The 14,019-nt window shown below is 40.9% G+C and overlaps 1 pseudogene; it reads left to right on the forward strand.

Moving 5' to 3' along the window:
* LOC115141934 (neurofibromin-like) overlaps positions 1 to 13,643 on the forward strand; it is a 133,926-nt pseudogene extending 120,283 nt beyond the window's left edge.
* The last annotated feature ends 376 nt before the right edge of the window (positions 13,644 to 14,019 follow it).

Below are 14,019 nucleotides of genomic sequence, written 5' to 3' on the forward strand. Positions count from 1 at the left end.
TGGGATTCTCACTGTTCTATATGTGTTGGGATTCTCTCGCTGTTCTATATGTGTTGAGATTCTCACACTGTTCTATATGTGTTGGGATTCTCTCACTGTTCTATATGTGTTGGGATTCTCACTGTTCTATATGTGTTGGGATTCTCTCACTGTTCTATATGTGTTGGGATTCTCTCGCTGTTCTATATGTGTTGGGATTCTCTCACTCTTCTATATGTGTTGGGATTCTCACTGTTCTATATGTGTTGGGATTCTCACTGTTCTATATGTGTTGGGATTCTCTCACTGTTCTATATGTGTTGGGATTCTCACTGTTCTATATGTGTTGGGATTCTCACTGTTCTATATGTGTTGGGATTCTCTTACTGTTCTATATGTGTTGGGATTCTCTCACTGTTCTATATGTGTTGGGATTCTCACTGTTCTATATGTGTTGGGATTCTCACTGTTCTATATGTGTTGGGATTCTCTCACTCTTCTATATGTGTTGGGATTCTCTCACTCTTCTATATGTGTTGGGATTCTCACTGTTCTATATGTGTTGGGATTTGGTACTGTTCTATATGTGTTGGTATTTGGTACTGTTCTATATGTGTTGGTATTTAATACTGTTCTATATGTGTTGGGATTTGGTACTGTTCTATATGTGTTGGTATTTAATACTGTTCTATATGTGTTGGTATTTAATACTGTTCTATATGTGTTGGGATTTGGTACTGTTCTATATGTGTTGGTATTTGGTACTGTTCTATATGTGTTGGTATTTAATACTGTTCTATATGTGTTGGGATTTGGTACTGTTCTATATGTGTTGGTATTTAATACTGTTCTATATGTGTTGGTATTTAATACTGTTCTACATGTGTTGGGATTTGGTACTGTTCTATATGTGTTGGTATTTAATACTGTTCTATATGTGTTGGGATTTGATACTGTTCTATATGTGTTGGGATTTGATACTGTTCTATATGTGTTGGGATTTGATACTGTTCTATATGTGTTGGTATTTAATACTGTTCTATATGTGTTGGGATTTGATACTGTTCTATATGTGTTGGGATTTGATACTGTTCTATATGTGTTGGGATTTGATACTGTTCTATATGTGTTGGGATTCTCTCACTGTTCTATATGTGTTGGGATTCTCTCACTGTTCTATATGTGTTGGGATTCTCTCACTGTTCTATATGTGTTGGGATTCTCTCGCTGTTCTATATGTGTTGGGATTCTCTCACTCTTCTATATGTGTTGGGATTCTCACTGTTCTATATGTGTTGGGATTCTCTCACTGTTCTATATGTGTTGGCATTCTCTCACTCTTCTATATGTGTTGGGATTTGGTACTGTTCTATATGTGTTGGGATTCTCTCACTGTTCTATATGTGTTGGGATTCTCTCACTGTTCTATATGTGTTGGGATTTGGTACTGTTCTATATGTGTTGGGATTCTCTCACTGTTCTATATGTGTTGGGATTCTCTCACTGTTTTATATGTGTTGGGATTCTCTCACTGTTCTATATGTGTTGGGATTCTCTCACTGTTCTATATGTGTTGGGATTTGGTACTGTTCTATATGTGTTGGTATTTAATACTGTTCTATATGTGTTGGGATTCTCACTGTTCTATATGTGTTGGGATTCTCTCACTGTTCTATATGTGTTGGGATTTGGTACTGTTCTATATGTGTTGGTATTTAATACTGTTCTATATGTGTTGGGATTCTCACTGTTCTATATGTGTTGGGATTCTCTCACTGTTCTATATGTGTTGGGATTCTCTCACTGTTCTATATGTGTTGGGATTCTCTCGCTGTTCTATATGTGTTTAGATTCTCACACTGTTCTATATGTGTTGGGATTTGATACTGTTCTATATGTGTTGTGATTTGATACTGTTCTATACTTGTTGGGATTCTCTCACTGTTCTACATGTGTTGGTATTTAATACTGTTCTATATGTGTTGGGATTCTCACTGTTCTATATGTGTTTAGATTCTCACACTGTTCTATATGTGTTGGGATTTGATACTGTTCTATATGTGTTGGGATTTGATACTGTTCTATATGTGTTTGGTATTTAATACTGTTCTATATGTGTTGGGATTTGGTACTGTTCTATATGTGTTTGGATTTGATACTGTTCTATATGTGTTGGGATTTGATACTGTTCTATATGTGTTGGGATTTGATACTGTTCTATATGTGTTGGGATTTGATACTGTTCTATATGTGTTGGGATTTGATACTGTTCTATATGTGTTGGGATTTGATACTGTTCTATATGTGTTGGTATTTAATACTGTTCTATATGTGTTGGGATTTGATACTGTTCTATATGTGTTGGGATTTGATACTGTTCTATATGTGTTGGGATTTGATACTGTTCTACATGTGTTGGGATTTGATACTGTTCTATATGTGTTGGGATTTGATACTGTTCTATATGTGTTGGGATTTGGTACTGTTCTATATGTGTTGGTATTTAATACTGTTCTACATGTGTTGGGATTTGATACTGTTCTATATGTGTTGGGATTTGATACTGTTCTATATGTGTTGGGATTTGATACTGTTCTATATGTGTTGGGATTCTCTCACTGTTCTATACTTGTAAGGATTCTCACACTGTTCTATATGTGTTGGGATTTGATACTGTGCTCTTTATTGCGTTTCGATGTTCCTAACATACAGTATTGCTCACCATGTGTCTGCTGCAGAATATGTAACTGTATCGATCCCCCCCTTCCCCATCACTACAGAATATGTAACTGTATCGATCCCCCCCTTCCCCATCACTACAGAATATGTAACTGTATCGAGCCCCCCCTTCCCCATCACTACAGAATATGTAACTGTATCGAGCCCCCTTCCCCATCACTACAGAATATGTAACTGTATCGATCCCCCTTCCCCATCACTACAGAATATGTAACTGTATCGATCCCCCTTCCCCATCACTACAGAATATGTAACTGTATCGATCCCCCTTCCCCATCACTACAGAATATGTAACTGTATCGAGCCCCCTTCCCCATCACTACAGAATATGTAACTGTATCGATCCCCCCTTCCCCATCACTACAGAATATGTAACTGTATCGATCCCCCCTTCCCCATCACTACAGAATATGTAACTGTATCGATCCCCCTTCCCCATCACTACAGAATATGTAACTGTATCGATCCCCCTTCCCCATCACTACAGAATATGTAACTGTATCGAGCCCCCTTCCCCATCACTACAGAATATGTAACTGTATCGATCCCCCTTCCCCATCACTACAGAATATGTAACTGTATCGATCCCCCTTCCCCATCACTACAGAATATGTAACTGTATCAAGCCCCCCTTCCCCATCACTACAGAATATGTAACTGTATCGATCCCCCCTTCCCCATCACTACAGAATATGTAACTGTATCGATCCCCCTTCCCCATCACTACAGAATATGTAACTGTATCGAGCCCCCTTTCCCATCACTACAGAATATGTAACTGTATCGATCCCCCTTCCCCATCACTACAGAATATGTAACTGTATCGAGCCCCCTTCCCCATCACTACAGAATATGTAACTGTATCGAGCCCCCCTTCCCCATCACTACAGAATATGTAACTGTATCGAGCCCCCTTCCCCATCACTACAGAATATGTAACTGTATCGATCCCCCCTTCCCCATCACTACAGAATATGTAACTGTATCGATCCCCCCCTTCCCCATCACTACAGAATATGTAACTGTATCGAGCCCCCCCTTCCCCATCACTACAGAATATGTAACTGTATCGATCCCCCCTTCCCCATCACTACAGAATATGTAACTGTATCGATCCCCCTTCCCCATCACTACAGAATATGTAACTGTATCGATCCCCCTTCCCCATCACTACAGAATATGTAACTGTATCGATCCCCCTTCCCCATCACTACAGAATATGTAACTGTATCGATCCCCCATCACTACAGAATATGTAACTGTATCGATCCCCCTTCCCCATCACTACAGAATATGTAACTGTATCGATCCCCCTTCCCCATCACTACAGAATATGTAACTGTATCGAGCCCCCTTCCCCATCACTACAGAATATGTAACTGTATCGAGCCCCCTTCCCCATCACTACAGAATATGTAACTGTATCGATCCCCCCTTCCCCATCACTACAGAATATGTAACTGTATCGATCCCCCTTCCCCATCACTACAGAATATGTAACTGTATCGAGCCCCCTTCCCCATCACTACAGAATATGTAACTGTATCGAGCCCCCTTCCCCATCACTACAGAATATGTAACTGTATCGAGCCCCCTTCCCCATCACTACAGAATATGTAACTGTATCGAGCCCCCTTCCCCATCACTACAGAATATGTAACTGTATCGAGCCCCCTTCCCCATCACTACAGAATATGTAACTGTATCGATCCCCCTTCCCCATCACTACAGAATATGTAACTGTATCGATCCCCCTTCCCCATCACTACAGAATATGTAACTGTATCGAGCCCCCTTCCCCATCACTACAGAATATGTAACTGTATCGAGCCCCCTTCCCCATCACTACAGAATATGTAACTGTATCGAGCCCCCTTCCCCATCACTACAGAATATGTAACTGTATCGATCCCCCTTCTCCATCACTACAGAATATGTAACTGTATCGATCCCCCCTTCCCCATCACTACAGAATATGTAACTGTATCGAGCCCCCTTCCCCATCACTACAGAATATGTAACTGTATCGAGCCCCCTTCCCCATCACTACAGAATATGTAACTGTATCGATCCCCCTTCCCCATCACTACAGAATATGTAACTGTATCGAGCCCCCCTTCCCCATCACTACAGAATATGTAACTGTATCGAGCCCCCTTCCCCATCACTACAGAATATGTAACTGTATTGATCCCCCTTCCCCATCACTACAGAATATGTAACTGTATCGAGCCCCCTTCCCCATCACTACAGAATATGTAACTGTATCGATCCCCCTTCCCCATCACTACAGAATATGTAACTGTATCGATCCCCCTTCCCCATCACTACAGAATATGTAACTGTATCGAGCCCCCTTCCCCATCACTACAGAATATGTAACTGTATCGATCCCCCCTTCCCCATCACTACAGAATATGTAACTGTATCGAGCCCCCCTTCCCCATCACTACAGAATATGTAACTGTATTGATCCCCCTTCCCCATCACTACAGAATATGTAACTGTATCGAGCCCCCTTCCCCATCACTACAGAATATGTAACTGTATTGATCCCCCTTCCCCATCACTAAAGAATATGTAACTGTATCGAGCCCCCTTCCCCATCACTACAGAATATGTAACTGTATCGAGCCCCCCCTTCCCCATCACTACAGAATATGTGGCCCTTTGACACTTGTAGGTGTTCTTAGACTCTCTGTTTTTACTGTGCACCCATTGTCCCTCGCTCCACTTTCTTCCAATTAAGGGTGCCATTTGCCATCTGCTTGTTTGGAGGAAAGTCAAGCCTGGTCAAAGGCTGAGGATCAATTTCTCCTTATTTAGCTCAGGGAGACATTGGACTGTTAGACTGTGATTTGTTGGCCCGTGTTCGCCTCACTCACTCTTTCTTTCTTTTCCTTTTTTCTCTCTTCCATTCCTACCCCCTACCTGACTTTCTCTCCTTTTCTTTCTCGATCCCTTTCCACCTCTTCCTCTATCCCCCCCCCCCCCCATCTCATGTCAAACCATCAGCAAACTCAAATCCCAGACTACGCTGAGCTGATTGTGAAGTTCCTGGAGGCCTTGATTGACCGCTACCTGCCAGGTACAGAGGAGGAGAGGAGCGAGGAGCAGCTCCGTACCCCCACCTCCCCATACCCCCCGTCACCCAGAGCCAGCTCAGCATCACCGCTAACCTCAACCTCTCCAACTCCATGACCTCCCTGGCCACCTCGCAGCACTCTCCAGGTTAGCATAGTATACATGCGTGAACACAATCTTTACTGATCCAACCTGGGAGTAACACAGGCTCAACAGCAGACCAGTGCCCCTAGAGCACACGCACACACCATTTATACATAGGAGCCGACACACAAATACACCACTAACATCCTACTTATGATGCTTGCTGAGTCCTACCAATGTAAGGTGTTCTGTAGAGTATCTCGAGGCAAAGTGTCTGTGGGTGCTGTTGCTGTGGGTTATTTCTAGGTCTCCCGCTAGCTTTCTCTACATTTGAAACTGGTATCTCTTCTGACAATATTATGATGATTCTGCTACTGCTGTGCACTAAAGATATCAAATGTTGCAAGATGTCAGAAAAGCACTGCAAGATTTTAATTATTGCCAAAAACAACATAATTACTTGGACAAATGCTGGAATGTAGTGTGTTTGAAATATGCAGGGGTACTTAGTTAGCACCATCAAACATTACAGATATTTCATTTTTTATGTTGCATGTGTCGACTGTCTGTCATGCTAATCCCCTCCCTCTCTCTCTGGGTCTAGTCTGTGTGTAACCTCCCCATCATGCTCTACTCGCTGTGGTGTAGTCTATAGACGGTCCCCAACTCTCTCCCATCCCAACAAAAACATCTGGTACAAATTACAACCATGGAGCCTCTCTGGAGTCGCTAACGCTAGCCCCAGTTTGCAAACTGTGGTGACTCGCATCACGTGTCCATTTCTGTCTGTTGTTCTCACTATGCTAGCTGCTAGCTTTTAGAATCACCAAGCTAATACCAGTGTTTTTGTTATTACCTGTAGAATAAATGGATTGTATTATTTCTATGTATCAGTGCTATATTGCTGAAGTAGTTATAATATATTGTTAGCCTTCCCACAGAAAAATATACATTTCATTCTTAATAGACTTTCATACAGTTATTCATGACATTTAAAACACCTCCAGGTATTGTCTTTGCGTTACACTCTGTTTCTGGTTACTTTTCAATGGTCTGTATTTGAAAACCACCTCATTGAAATCTCTTAATTTCTTCACGTCAATGCTAAAGATCCATTTTGCTCTCTATTTTCATTCAGTGTTATTTGACTTTCATTCTCTCCCTGTTTTTGTTCTGTTACCCTTGTTTTAATGTGTTTCTCATCTCCTCAGTTGCTGTGGTCATTCTTTCTTGTTTCTGTCCTTCTCTCTCTGTGAAGCCTCTCTGCCTTGCTCTAAGTCAGCCGTTTTTGCGCCACACCTCCTCCCAGGTACTCTTCCTCTTTGACCTTGTGACCCCAGAAGTCAAACAAGGTCAATTAACCTCATCCCCCTGAGTAAAAAACACCAAAATGACTAATCTAATGTGAGAAGTGAGTGTGAGAAATCCCCTAACTGTACCCAGTGCCAGAATAGCATCTTAAAATCTGCCACCCACTGCCAAGCAAAGGGTGATCTTGTTGTTTGTGCTGGTGTGATTGTAAGAAAGGAATAAAGGTCTGGGGGCAGAATTACCATTCAACAATAAAATACTTTATTAGAGGGTAACTTGTGCTCTCTGTCTGACAATGTAGAGGAAGATGGAGATGTTGAATTCATTCAAGGTGAGAATATGTCTTTAGTTTTATACCAAAGCTATGGCACAGCGCCATCTGTTCTTCAACAGTGGTATTGAATCTGAGTGACTGAGAATGACTCTCTCCCTTCTCTTCTCATCTTCCCTTTCTGTTCTCTTCTTCCCTCTGTCCAGTCGTGGATAAAGAGAATGTGAAGCTCTCCCCCAGCGCAGCTCTCTCCACCAGTGGACGGATCCGCCATGGCTCTGCCAGTCAGGTGCAGAAACAGCGCAGCTCAGGCAGCTTCAAAAGGCCTAGCATTAAGAAGATAGTATGAGAAAAAGAGCGATGGAGAGAGGCCTTCCTGCCCACCATGCCACACATCTTCCTGCACTCCTCTTTTTACCCTTTTTGTTTTGTTGTTTTCATGATGGACGGTGGATCAACCTGAGGATCAGTGTTGTTTTGGGGAAGTAGCTGCCTTTGTCTCTGTGTTCCTTTGGTTGTCAGGCATCTGGAGCATTGCAACATGAGAGGTTTGGATGGGTGAAGTTACTTGCGTACAGAAAGTTGGGCCAAAAATTTTTCTATTGAGTTTTTGTTCATTAAAAGGACTGAAACTGTCATGGTGACTGAAATAATCCATTCATTCAGTAGTCATCTTGATTTTTTTTCTCATTCTGTTGAATTCTCAAAGAATCCAGATATCAGTTATATATACATACATACATACATACAGTTGGGCAAAAAAGTATTTAGTCAGCCACCAATTGTGCAAGTTCTCCCACTTAAAAAGATGAGAGAGGCCTGTAATTTTCATCATAGGTACACTTCAACTATAACAGACAAAATGAGAAAAAAATATCCAGAAAATCACATTGTAGGATTTTTAATTAATTTATTTGCAAATTATGGTGGAAAATAAGTATTTGGTCACCTACAAACAAGCAAGATTTCTGTCTCTCACAGACCTGTAACTTCTTCTTTAAGAGGCTCCTCTGTCCTCCACTCATTACCTGTTTTCATGGCACCTGTTTGAACTTGTTGTCAGTATAAAAGACACCTGTCCACAACCTCAAACAGTCACACTCCAAACTCCACTATGGCCAAGACCAAGGAGCTGTCAAAGGACACCACAAACAAAATTGTAGACCTGCACCAGGCTGGGAAGACTGAATCTGCAATAGGTAAGCAGCTTGGTTTGAAGAAATCAACTGTGGGAGCAATTATTAGGAAATGGAACACATTTCACACAAGATCTCACCCCGTGGGATCAAAATGATCACAAGAACAGTGAGCAAAAATCCCAGAACCACAAGGGGGGACCTAGTGAATGACCTGAGTAACAAAGCCTACCATCAGTAACACACTACGCCGCCAGGGACTCAAATCCTGCAGTGCCAGACGTGTCCCCCTGCTTAAGCCAGTACATGTCCAGGCCCGTCTGAAGTTTGCTAAAGAGCATTTGGATGATCCAGACGAAGATTGGGAGAATGTCATATGGTCAGATGAAACCAAAATATAACTTTTTGGTAAAAACTCAGAATGCTGAGTTGCATCCAAAAAACACCATACCTACTGTGAAGCATGGGGGTGGAAACATCATGTTTTGGGGCTGTTTTTCTGCAAAGGGACCAGGATGACTGATCCGTGTAAAGGAAAGAATGAATGGGGCCATGTATCGTGAGATTTTGAGTGAAAACCTCCTTCCATCAGCAAGGGCATTAAAGATGAAACGTGGCTGGGTCTTTCAGCATGACAATGATTCCAGACACACCGCCTGGGCAACGAAGGAGTGGCTTCGTAAGAAGCATTTCAAGGTCCTGGAGTGGCCTAGCCAGTCTACAGATCTCAACCCCATAGAAAATCTTTGGAGGGAGTTGAAAGTCTGTGTTGCCCAGCAACAGCCCCAAAACATCACTGCTCTAGAGAAGATCTGCATGGAGGAATGGGCCAAAATACCAGCAACAGTGTGTGAAAACCTTGTGAATACTTACAGAAAACGTTTGAACTCTTGTCATTGCCAACAAAGGGTATATAACAAAGTATTGAGATAAACTTTTGTTATTGACCAAATACTTATTTTCCACCATAATTTGCTAATAAATTCATAAAAAATCCTGCAATGTGATTTTCAGGATTTTTTTTTCTCATTTCGTCTGTCATAGTTGAAGAGTACCTATGATGAAAATTACAGGCCTCATCTTTTTAAGTGGGAGAACTTGCACAATTGGTGGCTGACTAAATACTTTGTTGCCCCACTGTACATACATACATACATACATACATACATACATACATACAACTTATTCCGTGTAAGAACTGGACAACTTGATGTTTGGTGACTGCTGCATTATGTGACATAGGAAGATGAGTGGGCGAATCAATGTTGGCGTCTGTGTTGGACCATTATGACATTGAAAAAACAGAGGGATATTGAACCTGTATACTGAAGGACAGGCTCTTGCCTCAGCTCCAACCCAACAGTCTACTCCAAACCAACCCCACTACTGCCTCACACCACCACCTCACAGCAAGGCTGCAGCAGCCAGTCGCCACCTCCATCTATGCCGGGTTGACCAAATGTCGTTAGCAAAACCTTCACACCACAGTCTTAACCTGGATTTGGACGAACATTGTCATTTTGATTCTTCCCAGTTGTGTACATATTTATGTATAGAAACTATATACTCAATAATAATAATAATAATAATTGGGTTGTTTTATCCATGGTGTGCCTTTGCCAGGGTTTTCCGATACGTTTATGTTTGTATAATATATATATATATGTATAATTGGTCTGGAAAAGAACAGGTACTAATTATATAGAGACTATTATGTTGACTCTAGGTGAATGTAGAGGTGCGTTAACTATGTCATGATCATCAAGTATACTATCACCAATAATACCCTGCTGCCTGAAAGTATTTAACCTGTACAGATAGTCCTCACTAAATATTGAAGCTATTCTTTTTTAAACATTTGCCATGCAAGAATATGAATTTCAAGATACTGTATAAACTTGTAAATATTTAAAGGCCTTTATTTTATTGATTTGTATCATTTTTTTCGCTATATTTCATTTGGATTGGTTTACAGTTCTGACCGTGACTAGGAAAATTAAGTAATATGCCAAACCCCATCAGTATTAGCAACTACTTGAATACTTAAATTGACATAATATACAGTTGAAGTCGGAAGTTTACATACACCTTAGCCAAATACATTTAATCCTAGTAAACATTCCCTGTCTTAGGTCAGTTAGGATCACCACTTTTATTTTAAGAATGTGAAATGTCAGAATAATAGTATAGAGTGATTTATTTCAGCTTTTATTTCTTTCATCGCATTCCCAGTGGATCAGAAGTTTATATACACTCAATTCGTATTTGGTAGCATTGCCTTTAAATTGTTAAACTTGGGTCAAACGTTTCAGGTAGCGTTCCACAAGCTTCCCTCAATAAGTTGGGTGAATTTTGGCCCGTTCCTCCTGACAGCTGGTGTAACTGAGTCAGGTTTGTAAGCCTCTTTGCTCGCATGCGCTTTTTCAGTTCTGCCTACTTATTTTCTACAGGATTGAGGTCAGGGCTTTGTGATGGCCACTCCAATACCTTGACTTTGTTGTCCTTAAGCCATTTTGCCACAACTTTGGAAGTATGCTTGGGGCCATTGTCCATTTGGAAGACCCATTTGCAACCAAGCTTTAACTTGAGATGTTGCTTCAATATATCCACCTAATTTTCCATCCTCGTGATGCCATCTATTTTGTGAAGTGCACCAGTCCCTCCTGCAGAAAAGCACCCCCACAACATGATGCTGCCACCCCCCTGCTTCACGGTTGGGATGGTGTTCTTCAGCTTGCAAGCATCCCCCTTTTTCCTCCAAACATAACGATGGTCATTATGGCCAAACAGTTCTATTTTTGTTTCATCAGACCAGAGGACATTTCTCCAAAAAGTATGATCTTTGTCCCCATGTGCAGTTGCAAACCGTAGTATGGCTTTTTTATGCCGGTTTTGGAGCAGTGGCTTCTTCCTTGCTGAGCGGCCTTTCAGGTTATGTCGATATAGGACTCGTTTTACTGTGGATATAGATTATTTTGTAAGTGTTTCCTCCAGCATCTTCCCAAGGTCCTTTGCTGTTGTTCTGGGATTGATTTGCACTTTTTGCACCAAAGTACGTTCATCTCTTGGAGACAGAATGCGTTTCCTTCCTGAGCGGTATGACGGCTGCGTGGTCCCATGTTGTTTATACTTGCGTACTATTGTTTGTACAGATGAACGTGGTACCTTCAGGCGTTGTGGAAATTGCTCCCAAGGATGAACCAGACTTGTGGTCTGCAAAAAACTATTCTGAGGTCTTGGCTGATTTCTTTTGTTTTCCCATGATGTCAAGCAAAGAGGCACTGAGTTTGAAGGTGGGCCTTGAAATACATCTACAGGTACACCTCCAATTGACTCAAATGATGTCAATTAGCCTATCATAAGCTTCTAAAGCCATGACATCATTTTATGGCATTTTCACAGCTGTTTAAAGGCACAGTCAACTTAGTGTATGTACACTTCTGACCCACTGGAATTGTGATACAGTGAAATAATCTGTTTGTAAACAATTGATGGAAAAATGACTTGTCATGCAGAAAGTATATGTCCTAACTGACTTGCCAAAACTATAGTTTGTTAACAAGAAATTTGTGGAGTGGTTGAAAACGAGTTTTAATGACTCCAACCTAAGTGTATGTAAACTTCTGACTTCAACTGTATATCAAAATATTGCTGTTGATCACTGTGTAAGTCTACCACCTGTCTTAAGATTGTGTGATACAGAGTTGATTGCATTGAAGTTCTGGTTTGATAAGATTCCAATACGTTTTCCTGATTTCCTATTCACATACACAGAGGTTCTCTCTGGTTGAATGAGGTTGAATGAATTCTACCTATGAGTTCTCTCCTATGGCCAAATGAAAAGTTGTGAGGGGAAATGAGGGCAGCCATTACTTTGTCTGAAAGTCGTTGTTCCTCTAAAGTACCAGAGTCATCCACACCCTTCATCTTGATTATAACCTTTTCATTTGTGCATATCAGTAAGGCTATATGGTGGAAGCTCTACCATTACACCACGTATACCCATCTAGATTCCTGACCCTTTGTATCTGCAGACATGGAAGGGTTGGGAACGGCTGTTAATGAACAGTCATTGGGACAGGACCTCAATCCCAGATGCCCTTGCGTCAGATCCAGGGACACTGCACCAAAGACTAGCTTGCACTATGGGAAAGGATAATGAGGATATCCATTCATTCAAAACATGTTTTAGAAATGTTGCTCTAAATGAACCATTAATACTTTTGTGTGTGTGTGTGTGTGTGTGTGAGAGAGAGCAAAGCTGTCAAGGCAAAGGATGGCTACTTTGAAGAATCTCACATTTTAAATAGATTTGAATTTGTTTAACACTTATTTTTGGTTACTACATGATTCCATATGTATTATTTCATAGTTGTGATGTCTACACTATTATTGTACAATATAGAACATAGTCAAACTAAATAAAACCTTGGTATCAGTAGGTGTGTCCAAACTGGTACTGTATATCAGAACTTAAGAAGGGTACCAAATGCAATTTACACAAATGGATAACAAGGAAACCAAATAAATGAATAAATATTGTTTTTGAATCCATGTGACAACTAAGATTAGACAACTGTCAGGGAAAACAGCTTGGATGAATTAATCAACAGAGTAATCGTCAGAACATGTCAGTTTTCCATAGCCGCCTTCAGGATCTAGAATGGCCTTTTGGTGCCCATTGGGATGACAAGGATATATATTGTGAGTAACCATAGACTCAAATGAGTGGTTGGCATGCACTATTCTGATTCACAGGCAAGAGTTTTGTGAAGTTGAATATCATAAAATGTAACATGTTTTATTTGAGGTGCAAAATATTTTGTCACTGGAGTGTTGTTCCGAATGTTTTTCTTTACGCGGTATATTCACATTTTTTGTACAATTTGAAAATGGTATATTTACTATACTGTAAATACTTGGGATAATATTGTATAATTTCTTTTTTTTGTAAAGCAGTAATTTACTGTATAATGTGTATAACACATACATGTAATTTTCCATTGTTAATAAAAGTTTTGCGCTCCACTTAAAAGCCATGATTTGTTAACGCCATCTGAAGTTATTGGTAGTGGAAGTGTTCAAGAAAAAAAATCTACAATGCAGAGCACAACCTAGTCCTATGGGAAAGTCTCAATTGCATCTCCTCGCGCCCCCGCTCTTCTTCAAACCCCATTGGAGGAAAAGGTCAGAGGGGAGGGACTTCTGACTTTCTCATCCAATGGATTTTTGAGGTGGCGAGGAGAGAGGACGCAAGGAGAGTGCTAATTGAGATAAACTCACATGTTGGCGGCGCCCTAATTGGGAAGGACGGGTTATTGGTACTGCCTGTAGCGGAATTTAATGGATTCGTATTTGATGCCATTCCATTGTTTCCTTTCCAGACATTATGTGCCGTCCTCTCAGCAGCCTCCA

The sequence above is a fragment of the Oncorhynchus nerka genome, linkage group LG14 (assembly GCF_034236695.1).
Source record: "Oncorhynchus nerka isolate Pitt River linkage group LG14, Oner_Uvic_2.0, whole genome shotgun sequence".
NCBI lineage: Eukaryota > Metazoa > Chordata > Actinopteri > Salmoniformes > Salmonidae > Oncorhynchus > Oncorhynchus nerka.